The 20,501-nt window shown below is 43.0% G+C and overlaps 1 long non-coding RNA gene and 1 other non-coding gene across 3 annotated transcripts; one reads left to right on the forward strand and one right to left on the reverse strand.

Moving 5' to 3' along the window:
• Positions 1-1,553: 1,553 nt before the first annotated feature.
• Positions 1,554-3,236, reverse strand: LOC115425790 (uncharacterized). 2 transcript variants are annotated; one of them, XR_003936273.1, is made up of 3 exons: positions 2,751-3,236; positions 2,576-2,645; positions 1,554-2,282 (listed from the first exon to the last, which is right to left on the reverse strand). It is a non-coding gene; the product is annotated as an uncharacterized LOC115425790 (long non-coding RNA). The 2 variants fall into 2 exon arrangements; XR_003936272.1 differs by having other exon boundaries at positions 2,576-3,236.
• Positions 3,237-17,560: 14,324 nt separating this feature from the next.
• On the forward strand, positions 17,561-17,666 carry LOC115426508 (U6 spliceosomal RNA). Its single transcript, XR_003936355.1, has one exon. It is a non-coding gene; the product is annotated as a U6 spliceosomal RNA (small nuclear RNA).
• The last annotated feature ends 2,835 nt before the right edge of the window (positions 17,667-20,501 follow it).

Consider the following 20,501-nt stretch of genomic DNA (forward strand, 5'->3'; position numbering starts at 1 on the left):
TGCAGATGTGAGTCTTATCTTCAGCGTTGTAGAAGGACACCTGCCCCCTGTTATAGTCCAGTTCAACTCTGATCCTCTGTGGACTCGTCTGCACTGTCACAGTCTGACCAACACCATTACTGTATTCTCCACTGAGATGCTTTAAACACCAGAATCCACATTCTGGTGAAGCTAACACCTTTCCCTTCCTGTCAACTGACTCTTTAACCAAACCTAAAATCCATCCAGGATGGTCTCCCACCTCCACGTCCCAGCTGTGTTTCCCTGAGGTGAAGCTCTCAGATCCATGAACATTGGCATATCTAGCGTTTCTCTCTGGATTATCAGGAACCTGCTGATTAGTGTCTCCAATTCTCACACTGGTCAGATCATCAGACAGATGAAGCCATCTGTTTGCAGTGTTTGGGTCCAGGATGACGGGGCTGAAGTGGACCTTGTCCCTCATCTTGTCCCAGACTCTGAAGGACAGGTTGCCCAGGTGTTTGTCCACATGGATCAGTGCTCCTGAGATCAGCTGTGGCTCTGACACTGAGCACTGGGCTCTGGCTCTGCTCTGAGTGTCTTTACAACTGATGAGGAATGGAGCGCTGGCTTTCTGCAGCTCTTCTTCAACAGCACAGATACTGTCTGACACAGAGGACATCTGCTCCTCAATCCTTTTCATCTCTCTGATGACACTCCTCCTCTTCTGCTCCTCTTCCTCCCTCAGAGCTGCCAGTCTGGACTCCTCTTCCTCTTTCAGGAACTGCTGGAGTTTGTTGAACTCTGCTCTGATCTGACTCTCTGTCCACAAAACCTGATTCTTTAAGTGTTTCATTATTTCCTCGTATGTTTTCTGTGTTTGCTTGTATTTCTTCTTCTTTTCCTGTAGAGACTTTAAGTCAGATTTCAGCTCATCCATCATTTCAGTAACTGCTTCTTCTACAGGAACCACAGTGTGTTTATGTTTATGAGGAAAATCACAGACCAGACACACAGCTCTGTTTTCATCTTTACAGAACAGTTTAGGTTCTTCTGGATGTTTGCTGCAGACCACCTCCACCTTCTTTTCTCCTTTTTCTGTCTCAGATGATCCAACTTTCCGACTCCCATTAAATGATTCAGCCAGTTCTTTAAGAGCAAAGTTCACCATTTTGTCTTTTGAGTCTTTTCTTCTACAAACAAGTCTTCTCTTCACAGTTGAAACTGACACTTGCTTACTACGACCACTATTGAGCTGTGCTTGAAGCTGTTGTCCTGTGAGTCGCCTATCACGCATCCTGCTGACTCTCAGAAACTTGTCTTCTGATTTTGTTGTGGCTTTGGGTCTGCCAGACCTCTTCCTGTCAGCATTTTCTCCAGTTTCTGAGTGCCTTTTGATGGTGACGGAAACTGTACTTACTGACACCTTGACTTTCTTCGCAATTTCTCTGTAGGACAGACCTACGTTTTTAAGTGTTATGATGGTCTGTCTCTCTTCTATCGCTAATTGCCTTTTCTTCGCCATTTTTATAGTAACACAGTACTTTCTGCAGTACAATACTGTTCAAATAATGCCCACAATGGTATGTGTGTATGCACACTTTATACTAAAAACCCTATTTTAACTAGTTTGCTACTCAAATGAGCTTTTTTTTTTTTTTTTTTTTTTTACAGTTAGTGTCTATTTGTTATTGTAATTGACTTATCACTATCTAATTCATATTTATTATTGAAATGAACATAAGTATCATCTATTTATGATCTATTTTTAACAACACACACTTCATCTGATTAACCCTTTTAGCTTGTTAGATGAAATTTAGTAACTTTTAACCTTGAGGCAGACTAGTTGGAACAGCCCGTCAGCTCCAGTTGAACATTAGAGCGCATAACTCATAGAAAACATGAAATATCTATGAACAGAAAACAAAAAAAAAAAAAACAAGAGAATACAATCAATTTACACTTCACAGTAACCAGTTATAAATGAAGGTTTGTTTTTTTTTTTTTTTTCAGTCCAATGAAAAAAGAAAAAAGAAAAAAAAAAAAGGGGGGGGGGGGGGGGGGGGCAGAGAGTTAGGATTCTCAGTTCACCACTAAATCCTCTGGGTCTCTAGTAAAGACCAGTCCTACCAGATCTCCAGGTGGAAGCAACAGGAAAGAACAGCAGTTCAGTCAGATTCAATAGTTGGGTTGGACCACCACTACTGCTGTCCTCTGCGGCCACTAACTGTAGTTCAGTGGAACAGCAGCACAAATCCACTCCAAGAGCAAGACAAATCCAGCGCTGACAACAAACTGGGATAACAAAAAGACCCGGCCTGGATAGGCCGAACAAAATTACTCATTCATCCATTTTAAACTACATATAATCTAGCAATATCATTTTAATTCAATCCATAAACACAATAATAATCATGAATATGCAAGCAAATAAAAGTAATGATGATTATGTTTTGTTTTTTTTCTTTCTGGAATTTAAACATCACAGCACTAATTATCTGCTCTAATCCTCTGTCTGCATCAAGTTTCACTGTGATAATCAATTATACTATCAGGGTGTCACATTACAATAATTAATAGTTCAGACTATCACAAAATAAAATGCACACACCAGAATAGAAGGCTGGATATAGCTTTGCTAATGGAGGTTAGCACAGCTCACGCAACCGAATTTCAATCCACTTTGTAGCAGCAGGTGACATGGGAATAAAAATATTAACATTTAGCTTTACAAAACAGCCGGAGCATGTTCACAATGATTGAAAAGTAAATCAATAAAAGCTCACGTCGCCGTCTCCGCTTCACTGCATGGTAGTTAGCTGCGTGCTAACTAGCAGCTACGATGCCGGCTAACTATAGCAGGGAGCACCGCGACATCCAGAGATATAAACTCCGGTAGCTTTTATCTCAAACCGACCATAAGTATAGAGATGATGGAAATCTCTGCCAAAATCCACTGTCTAACATGGAGTAGAATTCAGTTTTGTTCACATGCTTCATGGAGCAAAAGAGGCACGGCTCATCTCTGCTCTCACCGCAACACCAAGTAAACACAAACCATGGCTGGCATTTCCTGGAGTGACAAGAAGGCGCCTGCTGATTGGTTGGTGATGTCAGTATACAGCGTTCTGATTCGTCAATGTAAAATAGAACAGAATAAACTTTGTCATTTGCACAGATACACAGCAGCATAGGTACATTGGAATTCTTGTGCGTTTCCCTGAGACAGAAAAAGAGTTAGAAAAAGGTAAAGATATGCCAAAAAAGACGAATACAAAACATAAACAGCTAAAACATATAAAAAAAAAAACAGTTACTGCACGTACAAGCACAAATACACATTTGTAAAATAGAATATTATAAAAAGAGTAATAATGATAATAATAACAGTACTGAGAGGTAACAAGTTATTGCACAATTGAAGTAAAAGTATTGGTACATAGAGCAGGTATAGTGTGTTTATCACAAAAAGTCACTTTCAATCGTTTTAATTCCCATTAATCACCTGTTTGTTTACAAACACCTTGAAATAAAACACACCCTTCATGTAAATGATGAAGACACTTTTCCTTATATCAGAAATTTATGTTGCCTTTGTATCAGATTGAATTAGTTTAATTAAAACATTTAATTTAATTCCTTTCTCCAATTCAAGGCCTGGTTTCGGAAAAATGAAAACACAATCTATCATTCACATTTTCATTTCTCCGTAAACAACAAAGAAATCTGTCGGACAGATTTTAATATCAGTGGTTTTAACACCAGTGGTCTTTCAAACACTGAAATAAGCGTAGAGTTTCTCAGTGAAAGTGTCTCTGTAGGTGCAGATGTGAGTCTTATCTTCAGCGTTGTAGAAGGACACCTGCCCCCTGTTATAGTCCAGTTCAACTCTGATCCTCTGTGGACTCGTCTGCACTGTCAGAGTCTGACCAACACCATTACTGTATTCTCCTCTGGTATGACACAAACACCAGAATCCATATACTGTTGAACTCAACAGCAGTCTCTTCCTGTCAGCTGACTCTTTAACCAAACCTAAAATCCATCCAGGATGGTCTCCCACCTCCACGTCCCAGCTGTGTTTCCCTGAGCTGAAGCCCTCAGATCCATAAACAGTGGTATATTTAGTGTTTCTCTCTGGATTATCAGGAACCTGCTGATAAGTGTCTCCAATTCTCACACTGGTCAGATCATCAGACAGATGAAGCCATCTGTTTGCAGTGTTTGGGTCCAGGATGACGGGGCTGAAGTGGACCTTGTCCCTCATCTTGTCCCAGACTCTGAAGGACAGGTTGCCCAGGTGTTTGTCCACATGGATCAGTGCTCCTGAGATCAGCTGTGGCTCTGACACTGAGCACTGGGCTCTGGCTCTGCTCTGAGTGTCTTTACAACTGATGAGGAATGGAGCGCTGGCTTTCTGCAGCTCTTCTTCAACAGCACAGATACTGTCTGACACAGAGGACATCTGCTCCTCAATCCTCTTCATCTCTCTGATCACACTCCTCCTCTTCTGCTCCTCTTCTGCTCCTCTTCCTCCCTCAGAGCTGCCAGTCTAGACTCCTCTTCCTCTTTCAGGAACTGCTGGAGTTTGTTGAACTCTGCTCTGATCTGACTGTCCACAAAACCTGATTCTTTAAGTGTTTCATTATTTCCTCGTATGTTTTCTGTGTTTGCTCGTATTTCTTCTTCTTTTCCTGTAGAGACTTTAAGTCAGATTTCAGCTCATCCATCATTTCAGTAACTGCTTCTTCTACAGGAACCACAGTGTGTTCACGTTGATGAGGAAAATCACAGACCAGACACACAGCTCTGTTTTCATCTTTACAGAACAGTTTAGGTTCTTCTGGATGTTTGCTGCAGACCACCTCCACCTTCTTTTCTCCTTTTTCTGACTCAGATGATCCAACTTTCAGACTCTCAGTAAATGATTCAGCCAGTTCTTTCAGAACAAAGTTCACCACTTTTGAGAATTTTCTTCTACAAACAGGACAGGTTCTGTTTTCCTTTTCTTTCCAGAATTTCTTCAGGCAGATTAAACAGAAGCTGTGGTTGCAGCTCAGAGACACAGGATCTCTGAACGTCTTCAAACACACTGGACATGTCAGAAAGTTTTCTAGAATCGGTTTCTCTGCCATTTTCTCTGATATGTAAATTATCCTTTAACACACAGACTCACCAAACCTCTGTCCCTTTGGATTTACAGTAAAATCCTCCTGGTCTGTGTTTCAGATCCAACACCCTGTAATGGCGTTTCAGCTCCGTTCAGTAATGACAGTACCGTAGAAGACACTTCCTTCTGGTATCAACATGAGAATCATTAACAGCTATAAACCAATAAAAAGCAGCTGTATCAAATTGTGACCACCGTTGACATCGTTCATTGGACAAAAACTTTGACACTTAATGGATTTTAATATCACTGGTTTTTATGAATTTCAAACTCCAGGATCAGATCTGTGATTCATTAACCAAGTGGTTCTATTTTTATGTCATCCTGGAGACAAATATTCTGTAAAACTTAAAATGTTCATCCCTGGTGTTTGTTTTTCTGTATCATCACTTTAGTTGAATCTGAAATGATCTTATTATGTTTAAGACTCAGATCAAACCAGCTGATGAACCTCTAAACAGATGTGTCTAACACATTTTAGTTCAGGTTCCACATTCAGACCAATATGATCTCAAACAGGTCAGAACAGTAAAATAATAGAATAACCAATAAACAAAAACTCCAAACTCTTCTCCATGCTTTAGAGTAAAAAAAGTAAAATTACATAATGAATATGTTTACATTTACAAACTGTCCTTTAAAAAGTTGTGAATAACATCAACAAACAAATTCCTCAAGAAAAAAAAAGTTTAATTTTAACAATATTTTTGCCTCAGTTTATCATTTACACATGTACATTACATCTGACAGATCACAGTGGATCTACAAACACACAAAACATTTAGCAAAAGACAGAATATGGGTCAGATTTTACAGTTAGAAATGTGGAGTTGTTATTATTTATAGGTTACTGTGTTATTAGTTCAGATTATTCAGATTTTTTTTTTTTGAGAGAATAGTTTGTAAATTTTACTTTTTTACACTAAAAAAAGAGAAAATTTAAAGTTGTCATGATATATAATTAATAATCGGGGTTTTTTTGTTTGTTTTTATTTGACAGATTGCTCCCATGGGCCAGATTAGACCCTTTGGTGGGCCTGTTTTGGACCACGGGCCGTATGTTTGACACCCCTGGTTTTGATCGTTCAAAGATGTGGAGAACTTGGATTTTTTACAGTTCAGGTCCATCAGGTCTGAAGACGCAACAGAAAAAAATGGATCATTTTTCAGTCAGTATGACATGGATACAACTATTGACGACGATGGTTTGTTGAATATTTATGTATTTATGACAAGTTTAATGAATTCTGCCACAGTATCATCTGAATTTAAATATATACTTTAATTACTGTTAAACAGACTGAGTTCAAGTCATTCACTACATCATCGTCCAAATCTCTGCATTAAAACACATTCATCCTCAAAGTATGTTGATGTTTTTTTTGCATCTGTTGTAATAATTTTAAACAAATCTAATAAAATCTTAACAAGTGACCTTAAACAATACAGCTTATGTCTGCGCTGGATGTTTAGTTTAGTGGGAAAAAACAAACAGGTGTTAAAGGGTTAAGATGAGGTCAAAGGTCATCTGATCCACTATGGCCTGTTGTTTAGCGCCATCTACAGTCAAAGTCTGAAGTTTACACAGAACTTCACTAAATACATTCAATATATATTCACTCTGTGGGTTTAATGACAACAAATACTACTAATATTAAAAAACATTTCAAAGATAATAAACATTTCTGAAATGCCAAAAGGACTTTTTCCAACAAACAAATAACGTGTGAAAAACTTAGTTTTTATGAAGCAAAGGACACGATGAAGGCTGTGCATGTGATGGATAGAATTCCACTGGACGTCCATGTTTCTGTGAATCTATCTGTGAAGAAAAACAGACTGTGTTACTACACTGATGTAAAAAAAAACAAAAAACAAATATGAATATGAAAGAAAATAAATGAATGTTTGAGACCATTGTGTTCATTTGTGTTGAACTGTTTCCCTTTGAGAAGACACGTGAAGGAAATGATGTGTGATGGCGTTAGTACAAACACTGAATCCAAATGCAGGAACTCGGACACAAAAATAAGGTTCAAAAGGTTTATTATTTACACACAGGTGTAAGAATAATAATAATGACAGAATCTTGAGGATAATGGTTGGAGATATCCTCCTCTTATTCGTCCTCCGGTTCGAGGGCAGCAGCCCGTCTCCCCGAGCGGCGTTTGGGGTATTTTTCCCGACTGGGGAAAAGCAAAGGGAGGTCAGGGACGGAAACAGGTCATACACAGGCAGGCTATCACTCAGGCAACAGGACATAAGGGCTAGACAAATACTCACGTACCAGTAAGTCAGGGCGAGAAGATCGAAACCAGGAAATCAGATGAGGCAGACAAAATCGACAGGGAGCAGGCAGTAGGCAAAAAACCGAGGAATCCAAAAAGGGTCACAACAGGCAGACAAAACGAACACACGAGGTCAAGACGCTGGTTAGAACTACGAGAGTTACAAACTGGCGTCTGACTAGGGGAAGAGACAGGGTTTAAATACACAAAAGGGAGGGAAGACAACTAGACACAGGTGGAGCAAATCAGGGCGGAGACAGGTAATCAGGTAAGAGGTCAGGATGAACGGGGAACAGGAAGTAAAGACGACAGACAAGACACATGAGGGGAAACTTAACAAAATAAAACAGGAAATGACAAACAAAACATAAAAGACAGACAAAACCAGACTAACGTCTGGCTGCGGGTATGACAATAATACCCCCCCTCCTAGGGACGGCACCAGACGGACCAGGGACATCAGGATGACTCTGATGGAACTGTCGTATAAGGTCCGGGTCCAGAATACGGGAAGCCGGCACCCAGGAACGTTCCTCAGGTCCATAACCCTCCCAATCCACGAGGTACTGGAATCCTCTCCCCCGCCGACGAGCTGCCATTAGTCGTCGGACCGTGTAGGCTGGATCCCCATCAATCATCCGTGGAGGAGGAGGAGGTTGGGTGGGCGGGACCAGGTGGCTCTCTTTCACCGGTTTGATTTGGCTTACATGAAAAGTGGGATGGATCCTCATAGACCTTGGCAGTTTTAAGCGTACAGAAACAGGATTAATAATTTTCGAGATAGGAAATGGACCTACAAACCTGGGTGCCAACTTGCGACTCTCAATCCGAAGGGGAAGGTGTTTGGCCGACAGCCAAACCCGCTGGTCCGGATGGTAAACGGGAGCGGGGCTTCTATGGGAATCCGCCGAGGTCTTGTAACGGCCTGAAGCCTTTAACAGGGCCTGTCTAGCTCGAGTCCAGGTCCTCTTGCATCTGTGGATCAGAGCCAAGGCCGAAGGCACGCCCACCTCCTTCTCCAGTGAAGGGAACAAGGGCGGTTGATAACCATACACCACATGAAATGGTGATAAACCTGAAGAAGCACTGGGAAGCGAGTTGTGAGCAAACTCCACCCACACCAGATGACGGCTCCAGGAGGCGGGGTTCTGAGAGGCCAACACACGGAGTCCCACCTCCAGGACCTGATTAAGTCTCTCCGTTTGGCCGTTGGTCTGCGGGTGAAAACCAGAAGACAGACTGACAGAAGCACCAACGAGAGAACAAAAGGCTTTCCAAAAACTAGCAATGAACTGGGGCCCTCTATCGGAGACCACGTCTCTAGGGAAACCATGTAGGCGAAAAACATGAGTTAACAGCGCCTCCGCTGTTTCCTTAGCTGAGGGAAGTTTAGGTAGGGGAATAAAATGCACCATCTTAGAGAATCTATCCACCACCGTAAGAACAACCGTGTTACCGTTGGACAAGGGCAAACCAGTCACAAAGTCCAGAGCAATGTCCGACCAGGGCCTTTTAGGGACAGGCAACGGCCGCAGCTCCCCCATGGGAGCCTTATTGGAGACTTTATTGACGGAACATATAGGACAGGCGGCCACATATTCGGCGACGTCCTTCTCCATGGCTGTCCACCAAAAACGTTGCTTCAGCACAAACAGAGTCCTCTTCACCCCGGGGTGGCACGCCATCTTGGATGCGTGGCCCCACTGGATCACCTGAGGGCGGAGGTGAGGAGGAACAAACAGGCGGTCTGGCGGTACGCCATCCGGAATCTCACAGTCATTAAGGGCCTCCATAACCAACTTCTCAACACCCCACTGAAAAGCCCCCACCATACAGGAACTGGGTAGAATAGTTTCAGGTTCAGAGCTAGACGTGTCAGGAGAGAACACTCTGGAGAGAGCGTCCGGCTTCCCATTCTTGGAGCCAGGACGGTAGGAAAGGGTGAAATTGAAGCGAGTGAAAAACAGAGCCCACCTGGCCTGACGGGAGTTGAGGCGTTTAGCTGATCGCAGGTATTCCAAGTTCTTATGGTCAGTCCAGATGAGAAACGGCACGTCCGTCCCCTCCAGCCAATGCCGCCATTCTTCCAACGCCACCTTGATGGCCAACAACTCACGATTTCCAATGTCATAGTTCCTCTCCGCTGGCGACAGTCTCTTAGACAAGTAGGCGCAGGGGTGGAGCCTACTGTCAGCAGGAGAGCGTTGAGATATGACAGCCCCAACACCCAAATCAGAGGCATCGACTTCCACCAAAAACTGCAGAGCTGGGTCAGGGACGGACAGGACAGGAGCGGAGGAGAACGCCCCCTTCAGGCGGTTAAACGCCTTATCAGCCTCGGGACTCCACCTGAATACAGACTTGGAAGAGGTGAGAGAATGCAGAGGGGCAGCCACACTGCTGAACCCCCGGATAAACTTTCTATAAAAGTTAGCGAAGCCAAGAAACCTCTGAACATCCTTCCGGGAAGCAGGAGTAGGCCACTCCCTCACCGCACTAACCTTCTCAGGATCCATCTGGACACTTCCCTCCGAAATGATGAAGCCCAGAAAGGAAACCGTAGGCTGGTGGAACTCGCATTTCTCTGCCTTGACAAATAGTTGGTTGGCGAGTAATCTTTGAAGCACCTGGCGAACATGTTGAATGTGCGTCTCCTCGTCTGGGGAGAAAATCAGAATGTCGTCCAGATAGACAAACACAAACACATTGAGCATGTCCCTGAGCACGTCATTAACAAGGGCCTGGAAGACAGCAGGGGCGTTGGTGAGGCCAAAAGGCATCACTAGGTACTCGTAGTGGCCACTGGGGGTGTTGAACGCCGTCTTCCACTCATCTCCTTCTCTGATTCTAATTAAGTGATAAGCATTACGAAGGTCTAGTTTGGAGAAAATCTTGGCCCCATGTAACAGTTCAAAGGCTGAGGACATCAGCGGCAAAGGATATCTGTTACAGATAGTAATGTCATTAAGCCCCCGATAGTCTATGCATGGCCTTAGCGACTTATCCTTCTTATCAACAAAAAAGAACCCTGCTCCTGCAGGCGACGAAGAGGGCCTAATTAACCCAGCTGCCAGGGACTCATCTATGTACTTTTTCATGGCTAGATTCTCTGGGCCAGACAGGGAATATAACCTCCCCTTAGGAGGAGAGGTACCAGGTCGTAATTCAATGGAACAGTCATACGAACGATGAGGAGGTAGGGCCGTAGCCTTAGACTTACTGAATACCTCCTTTAGGTCATGATAACATAGGGGAACCTTTTCCAGTGCAGGGAAGTCCTTATCCTCCTCCTGAGGAACACTAACCGGGGCCACGGAGATCTGAGGCATCTTGGGAGGACAAACAGGTAACTTAACAAACTTGCAACGAGATCCACAGTCTTTACCCCAAGAATAAACCTCCCCCGTGCCCCAGTCAATAAAGGGTTCGTGCTTCTGCAACCAAGGATAACCCAGAATTAGTGGCTGAGTATCAGAGTTATAAATATGAAAACTGATGTTCTCAGTGTGTCCATCCATGAACTGCACAGCGACTGGCTCGGTACAATGGGTTATCCGGCAGATCACGTGATCATCCAGGGCTCGAGCTTCTAGCGGACGCTGGATCGGGGTAGAGCTGAGTCCCAGCTTTTGTACCAGGTTCTGGTCCATAAGATTAGCGTCGGAACCGGAATCGATCAGGATGGGGTGCTGAAGAGACAGAGAATCAGAGCACAGAAGAACCACAGGAAACGGACGAGTGACAGTGGATAAACACACAGTTCGGCTCAATAGCGACCCCTCACCTGTCTTAGCATCCGGTCTTAGAGTACAGGTGCTGACTCTGTGCCCTCCTTGTCCGCAGTATAGACAGAGACCTTCAACCATACATCGTCGGCGTTCTTCAGCTGAGATATGAGCCCGTCCCAGTTGCATTGGCTCCTCCTTATTACTGCCGGTCTCAGCAACCGGGAGACGAACCATCTCACGACCAGGTCCCTTACTAGACGGAGAGCGGACCTCAGGTTCCTCTGACTGCCACACTGATTCTTGGTCAGCGACCCGGATAGCCTCGGTGATGACGTCGTCTAGGGAGTGAAGCTGTTGGCGAAGCGCCATCTCCCGGCCAACAGAGCGATTAAGGCCGGTCAAAAAGGCAGTGATCAGGGCCTGGTTGTTCCACCCTGATTCTACTGCTAGGGAACGAAAAGTGCTCACATACTGCCTGATAGTCTTATCTCCCTGTCTTAGCCTCATGAGCTGATGACCAGCAAATTGGCTCCGAACCGGGTGGTCATATACTCTCTTAAGTTCTGATACAAGGGCCGAAAACGACTGAACAGCAAGGGAATCTTGCTCAAAAAGTGCGTTGAAATAGCTTAAAGGGGGGCCCTCCAGTAGGCTGGCCACATAGGCAATCTTAACAGAGTCTTTAGCAAATCGAACGGGCTGGGAATCAAAAATTAACTGGAGCTGAGTGAAAAAATCTCGACAAGTGTCAGGATTACTGGAATATTTAGATGGCGCCGGAATGTTCGGCTCAACCGAGTCACGAACTGGCGGGATAGTGGCCCGATTCTCGCCTGACGCAGCTGCAGCCGCAGCTTGGGTACTGGTGAGTAGGGCGACCTGAGTGGTGAGCTGGTTCATTTTGTCGAGGAGGGTGTGGAGAGCCTGATCATGTCCACCCAGCCTGTGCCCCTGAGACTGGATAGCCTCCTTGACCTGTGTGAGTTCTGCTGGATTCATTTTGTGGCCAGTTTGTACTGTGATGGCGTTAGTACAAACACTGAATCCAAATGCAGGAACTCGGACACAAAAATGAGGTTCAAAAGGTTTATTATTTACACACAGGTGTAAGAATAATAATAATGACAGAATCTTGAGGATAATGGTTGGAGATATCCTCCTCTTATTCGTCCTCCGGTTCGAGGGCAGCAGCCCGTCTCCCCGAGTGGCGTTTGGGGTATTTTTCCCGACTGGGGAAAAGCAAAGGGAGGTCAGGGACGGAAACAGGTCATACACAGGCAGGCTATCACTCAGGCAACAGGACATAAGGGCTAGACAAATACTCACGTACCAAAGAGTCAGGGCGAGAAGATCGAAACCAGGAAATCAGATGAGGCAGACAAAACCGACAGGGAGCAGGCAGAAGGCAAAAAACCGAGGAATCCAAAAAGGGTCACAACAGGCAGACAAAACGAACACATGAGGTCAAGACGCTGGTTAGAACTACGAGAGTTACAAACTGGCGTCTGACTAGGGGAAGAGACAGGGTTTAAATACACAAAAGGGAGGGAAGACAACTAGACACAGGTGGAGCAAATCAGGGCGGAGACAGGTAATCAGGACAGAGGTCAGGGAGAACAGGGAACAGGAAGTAAAGACGACAGACAAGACACATGAAGGGAAACTTAACAAAATAAAACAGGAAATGACAAACAAAACATAAAAGACAGACAAAACCAGACTAACGTCTGGCTGCGGGTATGACATGATGTACAAGTGAAGATTGAACATTTACATTTCACAATATGATCAGAGTTGGACAGAAATATTTCACAGAATTCCATTAACCACCTCCACCTTCTTTTCACCTTGTTCTGTCCCAGATGATCAAACTTTCAGTCTTCCAACAAACCAATCTGTCAGTTCTTTCACAGTCAAGTTCACATCTGTGTCGTCTATGGAGGATTTTCTTTTCCAAATGGGACAGTTTTTGTTCTTAGTTTGTTTCCACAATTTCTTCAGGCAGCTTGAACAGAAGCTGTGGTTGCAGTATTCTGTCTCAGTTTATCATTTACTCATGTACATTATAACCTACAGATCACAGTGGATCTACAAATACGCAAAACATTTAATAACAGACAGAATATTGATAAAATTACACATCAGACATTTCTAAATGTTCATATTTGTTCAGGTTATTTATGTTTTTGTGAAATGTTAGTTTGTTTTAGTGTAAATACAGTAAAATGACATGATAATGTTTACATTTACAAAGAGAAAAATAAATGTGGAGTTGTGAGTATTTATAGGTTATTCTGACAATATTTGACTGATCCGACCCACTGCAGATTAAATTGGTTTGTATGTGGAACCTTTAACACAATTACCCTTTAACACACAGACTCAGCAAATCTCTGTCCCTTTACATTTACAGTAAAATTCTCCTGGTCTGTGTTTTAGACCCAACACCCTGTAATGGTGTTTCAGCTCCATTCAGTAAATGTCAAAACTATTTTTATTTCTTCCTGGTAGTTGCAAGATTTACACCTTCCTGTCTTACTTTCATCCAGCAGATGGTGCAATTTACTTTGATAAACTAATGATCTGTTTCATCACTGCTCAGCTCAGTCAAATGAACAGTTAATCCTGTTAAAGCAGCAGCAAGGTACGATGTGGGTTTAATACCAGCTATATGAAGGTGTGAATATTGTCAAAGCAGCACAGTCACAATTACATTCACACTATTTTTACAGTTTTATCATAAAAATCTTATTCTTTATTCTATATTATTGTATACATATTTTTTCTATAACGTGAGAGCTCAGGTTCAGCCAGAGTCAAATTCCTCTTTTTCAAAAACTTGGCCAATAAATCTGGTTCTTTTCTTTGTGTCACTTATAACTTTCTTTGTGTTTGTACTAACTTGTCCTGTTTCAACACAAACCTCTACAGTCAAGTTTAGTTACATGTGTCCAGTTTAGTTACACGTGTCCACTTTAGTTACACATGTCCATCCAGTTCACGAGACGACAACTCTCGGTCCAAGCATACATGGAAGTGACTATATCAGCCTTAAGTTTGACCTTTAACTCTAGTTTTGTTCGTCAACACCACGACCTAACGTTAAACGATCAAATCTTTTAACATCAGTGACGCTGAAATTCATATGTGTGAAGTCTGTGGAAACAGATTCAGAAAAAGGAAAGAGAAAAGGCCCATTTTAAAGAAAATGTGTAAATACAAAGAGTTAAACTGTGAGGACACAGACAGTGTTCATTAGGAACTGCAGGTATTCTCTAAACCAGTTACTGTTTATTAAATGCATTAAAGGGATCATTAGAAGGATATATCAGCCATGTTTGTGTCTTTACCCATGGAGAGGATCATAAAACATCACATCATCAGAACAACAGAGGCCCTGATGGACCCACTTCAGTTTGTTTATCGCACAAGCAGAGGCGCTGGTGATGCAAAAACATTCATTCTAGACTACGTTCACAAACACCTGGAGCTCCCTGGCTCCTCCACCAGACTGCTGTTTGATAACTTCTCCTTAGTATTTAACACCCTGCAGCCCCACATCCTGGCCAATAAACTCACGTCCCACTTTCACCTGGATGACCACTTATTCCTGTGGATTCTGGACTTTCTACTGACAGGTCACAGAAAGTTCTGGTCAACTACTCCCTTTCTGAACTCTGTTTCACTTCATCTGGCTCCCCCCAGGGCAGTGTGCTCTCACCCCTGCTCTTCATCCATTCACTCAGCCCAGCTGCCACCTGGTCAAATATGCAGATGACACAGTTCTCCTGTCAGGTCCCTCACAAAACCACAGACCAGTTCTACAGGAGTTTGTTGAGTGGTGTGACAGACCAAACCTGGGACTAAACGTCAGAAAAACCAAAGACATGGTGGTGACCTTCTCTGTGTAGCAGATAGATCTAGCTGCTGCAGTCACCACCACCATCCATGGGAACCTGGTGGAGGTGGTCAAGGACTACAAATATGTGGGCGCCATCTTTGACAACCTGTTGAAATTCTCCTACAGCGCAGAGGAGACTCTCAGGAGGTGTCAGCAGTGGCTAGACCTCCTTAGGGAACATAGTTCCTTTGGAGTCTGTAAAGACATTATGCACACTTCATTAGTCCTGTATAGATGAGTTTCAATGTTTACTAACAACAGTAATGCGCGTGCAACTCGGAGGCAAAAACACCAGTACCAGCTACCAGCCGGCTCACATACACCTCCAGCCTCTCCCCCGGAACTCGTGAACGAGCGAATATGTTAGCTCTAAAACTGTCCATTAACTGTTTCTGTCCAAAAGCCGATCCCATCTTCTCTTTCACGGCCACATAATTTGACGTGATCACATCGGGATTGGCTGTCCCATTGTAGAAAAGCAGACAGTCACAGACGGGTGGGCAGCAGAGGTTGCACTAGACATTTTTATTGTCCGTCATTTTGACGGACAGGGTCGTACAAATTCCGTCATAACATATTATCCATCATTCCAAATTTTTATTTTTTAATGATAATGAGATATATTTAGTAGTATTTAATGCTCAAAAACATCTCAACGATGCAGCAGCCGAAGTTGCTGCTGGCTGATAAACCAACGTGATATCACTGCTCGCATAGTTATATTCGCCACTTTTAATTGGTGTGTTATCTGCAGACATTATAAATTTTCCTTAAGTACGTTCACACAGTGTCATATCCCATGCACTGAGGGTTAGGGTTCAGGTTCTGTGAACCACAGATCTGGGCACAAACTGACGTGCTATAAAACATGAAAGGTAGAAAATGCGTACATACAGTCACCTCCAAAAGTATTGGAACAGCAAATTCAATTCCTTTGTTTTTGTTGCATACTGAAGACATTTGGGTTTCACATAAAACGATGAATATGACACAAAAGTTCAGAATTCCAGCTTTTATTTGGTGGTTATTAAATCAAAATGTGTTAAACAACCCAGGAAATATGGCCTTTTCTTTGAAACCACCCACTTTTCCCAAGGTGCGCAAGCAGCATACGTTGCACATTAATAACATCATGGTGCAGAGACAACTCTCTGACCAGTCAGTGGTCTGCAGTGGTTACGTGTCATCTTTTAGTATCTCTTCGAACCTCAGTGGAGTAGATACTTAAAAACTAGTACCAGGTACCAGATTCCACGTTCTTTTAAGGAATGAAATGGCAAAAAGGCCAAGGTGAGTCGAGTCGAAGCGGTACCACGTAGTGAAAACGTGGCATAAGCTCACTGGCCTGCCTGTCAGAACTCTGGCACACATTCAGGGCCAACAGGCACTTACAGGGGTTGGACAAAATAATGGAAACACCTAACATTGTGGCATCATAGAAGGTGTTTCCATTATTTTGTCCAACCCCTGTAGGTTAGCAGGCAAGACCCTCAAAGAGCCTTCACATGTCCTCCACTCAGCACTGAAGGAGCTCCCCTTCAGATGGGGTCTCCACTGCCCCGCCCCCGGAGGAGGAGGAGCACCTTTGACCGCAAAGTCATGCTGCTCCTCAGGTCCAACTCCTGATCACCCCCCCCCCCCCCCCCCCAAACACCCTCTGTCTCCCCCTACCACACCCACAACACAGATCACACTTCCCCCACTCCCTCCAGTCCCCTCCCCCAATCCGTCTCTCACACACACAAACTCAGACCGCTAAACTGAAGAGACTCTCCCACAACACACACACACAAACCCTGACCATTGAACTGAAGAGACTATCTCTCCCGATTAAAAACCAGATCAACATGCACCTTCAGTCTGTTCTACAGTCTGTCTTGTATCGGTCCTCTGCTGTTGTTTTGTTTATTATTATCTATATAACGCACAACTAATTGTACAACAACATGTAAATATATAACCCAATAAACTCCTGTTGACATTTCATTGACTGCACTAGATATGCTGTGTATAAATTGTTTACTTCACTATTTAGATTCTTTTTTAAGAAGTGTCCTGTTTTTGTACATACTGCCTTACTTTGAAGTCATGCTGCTCATAAATGTCCCCCTGGGCACAAAGGAAGTTTTCTAAATCTGACTCTTCCTTTCTCCAACTCCAGGTCACAGTCTGAGTCTGACTTTAGATTTAATGAGAATCGACAAGGGTAATGTAAGGAGCAGAAAACCATAAACCCACTATGGCCGCCATTTTGCTTTCACCCAATCACAGCAGGCTAAAGCAATACCAGCCCCGCCCACATTTCCCATCATGCATCTAGACACCTCAAATCAAACATAAAAAACCTGAATAAACACTCCACACTTGACCGATTCAACTGCATTTGGACTCAGTATAGTCTGTAATGTCACAGTCTGTCTGTGTGTAAATTCCGTTTTGAGTGAAACCATCGATCAGAGTTGTACCGGGTGAGAACCGGATAAAACCAGACGAGTGCCAACTCACTATCGTGTTAGTTCGCTAACACATATACTAAAATTGGAACGATACAGAGAAGATTAGCATGGCCCCTGCGCAAGGATGACACGCAAATTCGTGAAGCGTTCCTCATTTTCATTTGAAATTTCTGATTTTTTTTTTTTTTTTACTGCACTTCCACCAACTGACCACAAGATGGCGGCATTCCACCACTTTAAGTGTACATGTTTTTCAACTGCTGCACTTCCACCAGCTGGCCATAAGATGGCAGCATTTGACCAGTTTCACTTATGTGGTTTAGTCCGAATGTGGAAATATGTGTATTTGTTCATTAGTTTTTGGGCAGAAGAAAAAAACAAAACGTTTTCATATGTACAAGGAACTAATCAGAGCAAATATATTAATAAATAAAGGTGATCAGGATAATATAGTAATTGCCATGTACACTAGTAATAAAATAAATTCAATATGTACTGCTCAAAAAGGAGTGGGAAGTAGAAAACTTATTAAATCCCACCCCCATCTCACATTCACACAACATATCCATTACTTTTACTTCCTTAATGATACAATACCATCTGTTTAATCCTAATAATGTAAATAACTAATAGTAAACAGATTAGGAAAACTGATGTACAGGGTGTTCCAAAAAAAAAATACATACACACTTTAAATAGTTGTCAAGTAGGTGTCTACATAAAGCTATACTTACCGATCTGGCACGTAGCACAGCACTCAGCAGAAATTTGAACATGAACAACCCGCCTCCCTCCAAAGCCCCGCCCGCTTCCCCCTGCCTGAGCTCCGACGCTCCCCTCCTCCCCGACGCAAGCGGTGGAAGCGGTAGAGGCAGAGGAGCAGCGCGAAAGAAACGCGTCAACGGAGTTGGAATCAGAGGCACCGGTAAGTGAAAACAAACCAACAGAAATTGGTTGAAATTCAGTTCTATATGTGGTATAACATAAAATGCCCACGTAACGTTAAATTACCTTGGTAGTCGGATGAACTTATTTATTACTATGTTATTATCGCAATTGTAGCATCTCTGCACCTGTTTTTTTAGTCAAATGTGTCTTTTTCGGCAGAATTCACACATATTTTCTTGCAAAAATGCAGCCATAACATCTAATGTCGCCAGAAATGTCCCAGTAACGTTAGTCAATGAATTAGGATCGGTTGTAGGTGTTTTGTTTGCAGGCTAACTTTGTTGAGTACTTGGTTTGTCAGCTAGGCTAACTTTAGCCTCGTTAGACATATAGCTTTAACATTTTTTTTTCCCCTTTCAACTTTATTTATTTAAAAGGACAGTGCATATTAATATACATGTAAATGTAAAATTTCCAGAATTAGCCAAAGGCTAATTTTCATCCACAGTCCCTGGCAGGTCAGAAGAAGTAACATTATAACGGCAAAAACTGCAAAAAAAACAAATACAAAAAATTAACAATAGAAGAACTGGTCAATTTTTTTTCTTTCTTGTACAGTCAAAATATAAAACCTTCTGTTTTTAAAATTGTGGTGCTTCTAGGAGGAGAGTGGGGTTGGAGATTCCCACTTAGTTCCAGATCTTCACACAGAGGAGGAGGAGGAGAACAACTACTCTCCCAGTGAAGGACCATCAGCAGTCAGGAAGTTTGTAAGAACTGAAAGTGGAAGAAGGAAGAGCCGTCCCAGGGATACCAAAGGCAGGGGCCGAAAGCAACAACCAACAGCAAGAACTGGTTGTGGAGCCAGCAGTAACCAGCAGAGGAGGTGTGTCAAGAGCCCCAAGAAGAGCAGGTCCTTCTAGGGGCTACCAAGGCAGGAGCAGCAGGGGTCGTGGGGTGACACAGAGTGGGGAATCTGCTGTGGCAGGCCAAGATTCAGAGGAGAGGCCGGGAACCAGTACACAAACTGTACCAAGATCCTCAAGGAGAGCCAGAGGTCGGAGGGCACGTGGACCAGCTGTACTCACTCCCGAAGATCTAGTCAGAGTCCAGCAGTTTCAACAGGACAGGGTAGCAGCCGAGCAGGTAAAGCAGTACATTAGTTTTATCATTATGATTCCTCTTCTTACTATTGTTATTATTAGTAGCCTATTACTTTTGTTGTTATAATAATCTTAATAATAACTATTATTATTACTTATTATGGATGACATGTCCAGCAGCTTTTCTGTTTGAGTTGAGATTAATGGTCTTGACAAAATCTATTGACATGAAAATATGAACTCTTATAGGCCAGAATTCAACAATTAGATCTGCCAACAGCACAAAACCGGTGAGCATCCTTTTTGGAGTCCAGCCTGAAAATATGAAAAAAAAAATACACTGATTTCACTTCAAACAGAGGAACAAACAAATATGACATTTTTAAAAAGTTTCTGAAAAACAAAATGTGAATAAATCTGAATATAGCTGCAACTTACAGCATGAATTTTTTTGCCCAGATTTTTGGCTCCATGCCACATATCGAAAGTGTGCTTGATGCCACTGTCCTTGTAAAGTCCTTTGTCTTTGTCTGTAGAGGGAAAATGGAGATAACATTTGCATTGTACCCTTTGTTATAAACTGCTATGTATTCATTTTCAGTATGGCTTCTCTTCTTTGCTGGTTTCGGTAGGGTTTACATTGATGATACAAGCAGTAATGGATGCATCCACAGAGGCACTTACTGAATAGGGATGATATCTGGCTGTGTGCGTCAGTGCAGAACTCTGTGAGATAGAGGTCTTGTGTCAGTGTTTCAATGGTCTGCACAAAGGCCTCCTTCTCCATGTTGACAGATTTCCTTGCTGTCTCACGCTTGTCAATATTTACTATGTTTATGATTTTCTTTGAGGCATTATCCATGGCAGTATATGAACAGTACTGTGCACAGAAGCCAGGACTGTCCATCCGCGCGTCTCCTTAAAATGTAGAGGTCCAAAAAATATTATTTTACAACATTTCATTACTTTGTGGTGCCAATAACATGAGGTATGGATGTGCATG

Source organism: Sphaeramia orbicularis, chromosome 9, assembly GCF_902148855.1.
Source record: "Sphaeramia orbicularis chromosome 9, fSphaOr1.1, whole genome shotgun sequence".
NCBI classification, from domain to species: domain Eukaryota; kingdom Metazoa; phylum Chordata; class Actinopteri; order Kurtiformes; family Apogonidae; genus Sphaeramia; species Sphaeramia orbicularis.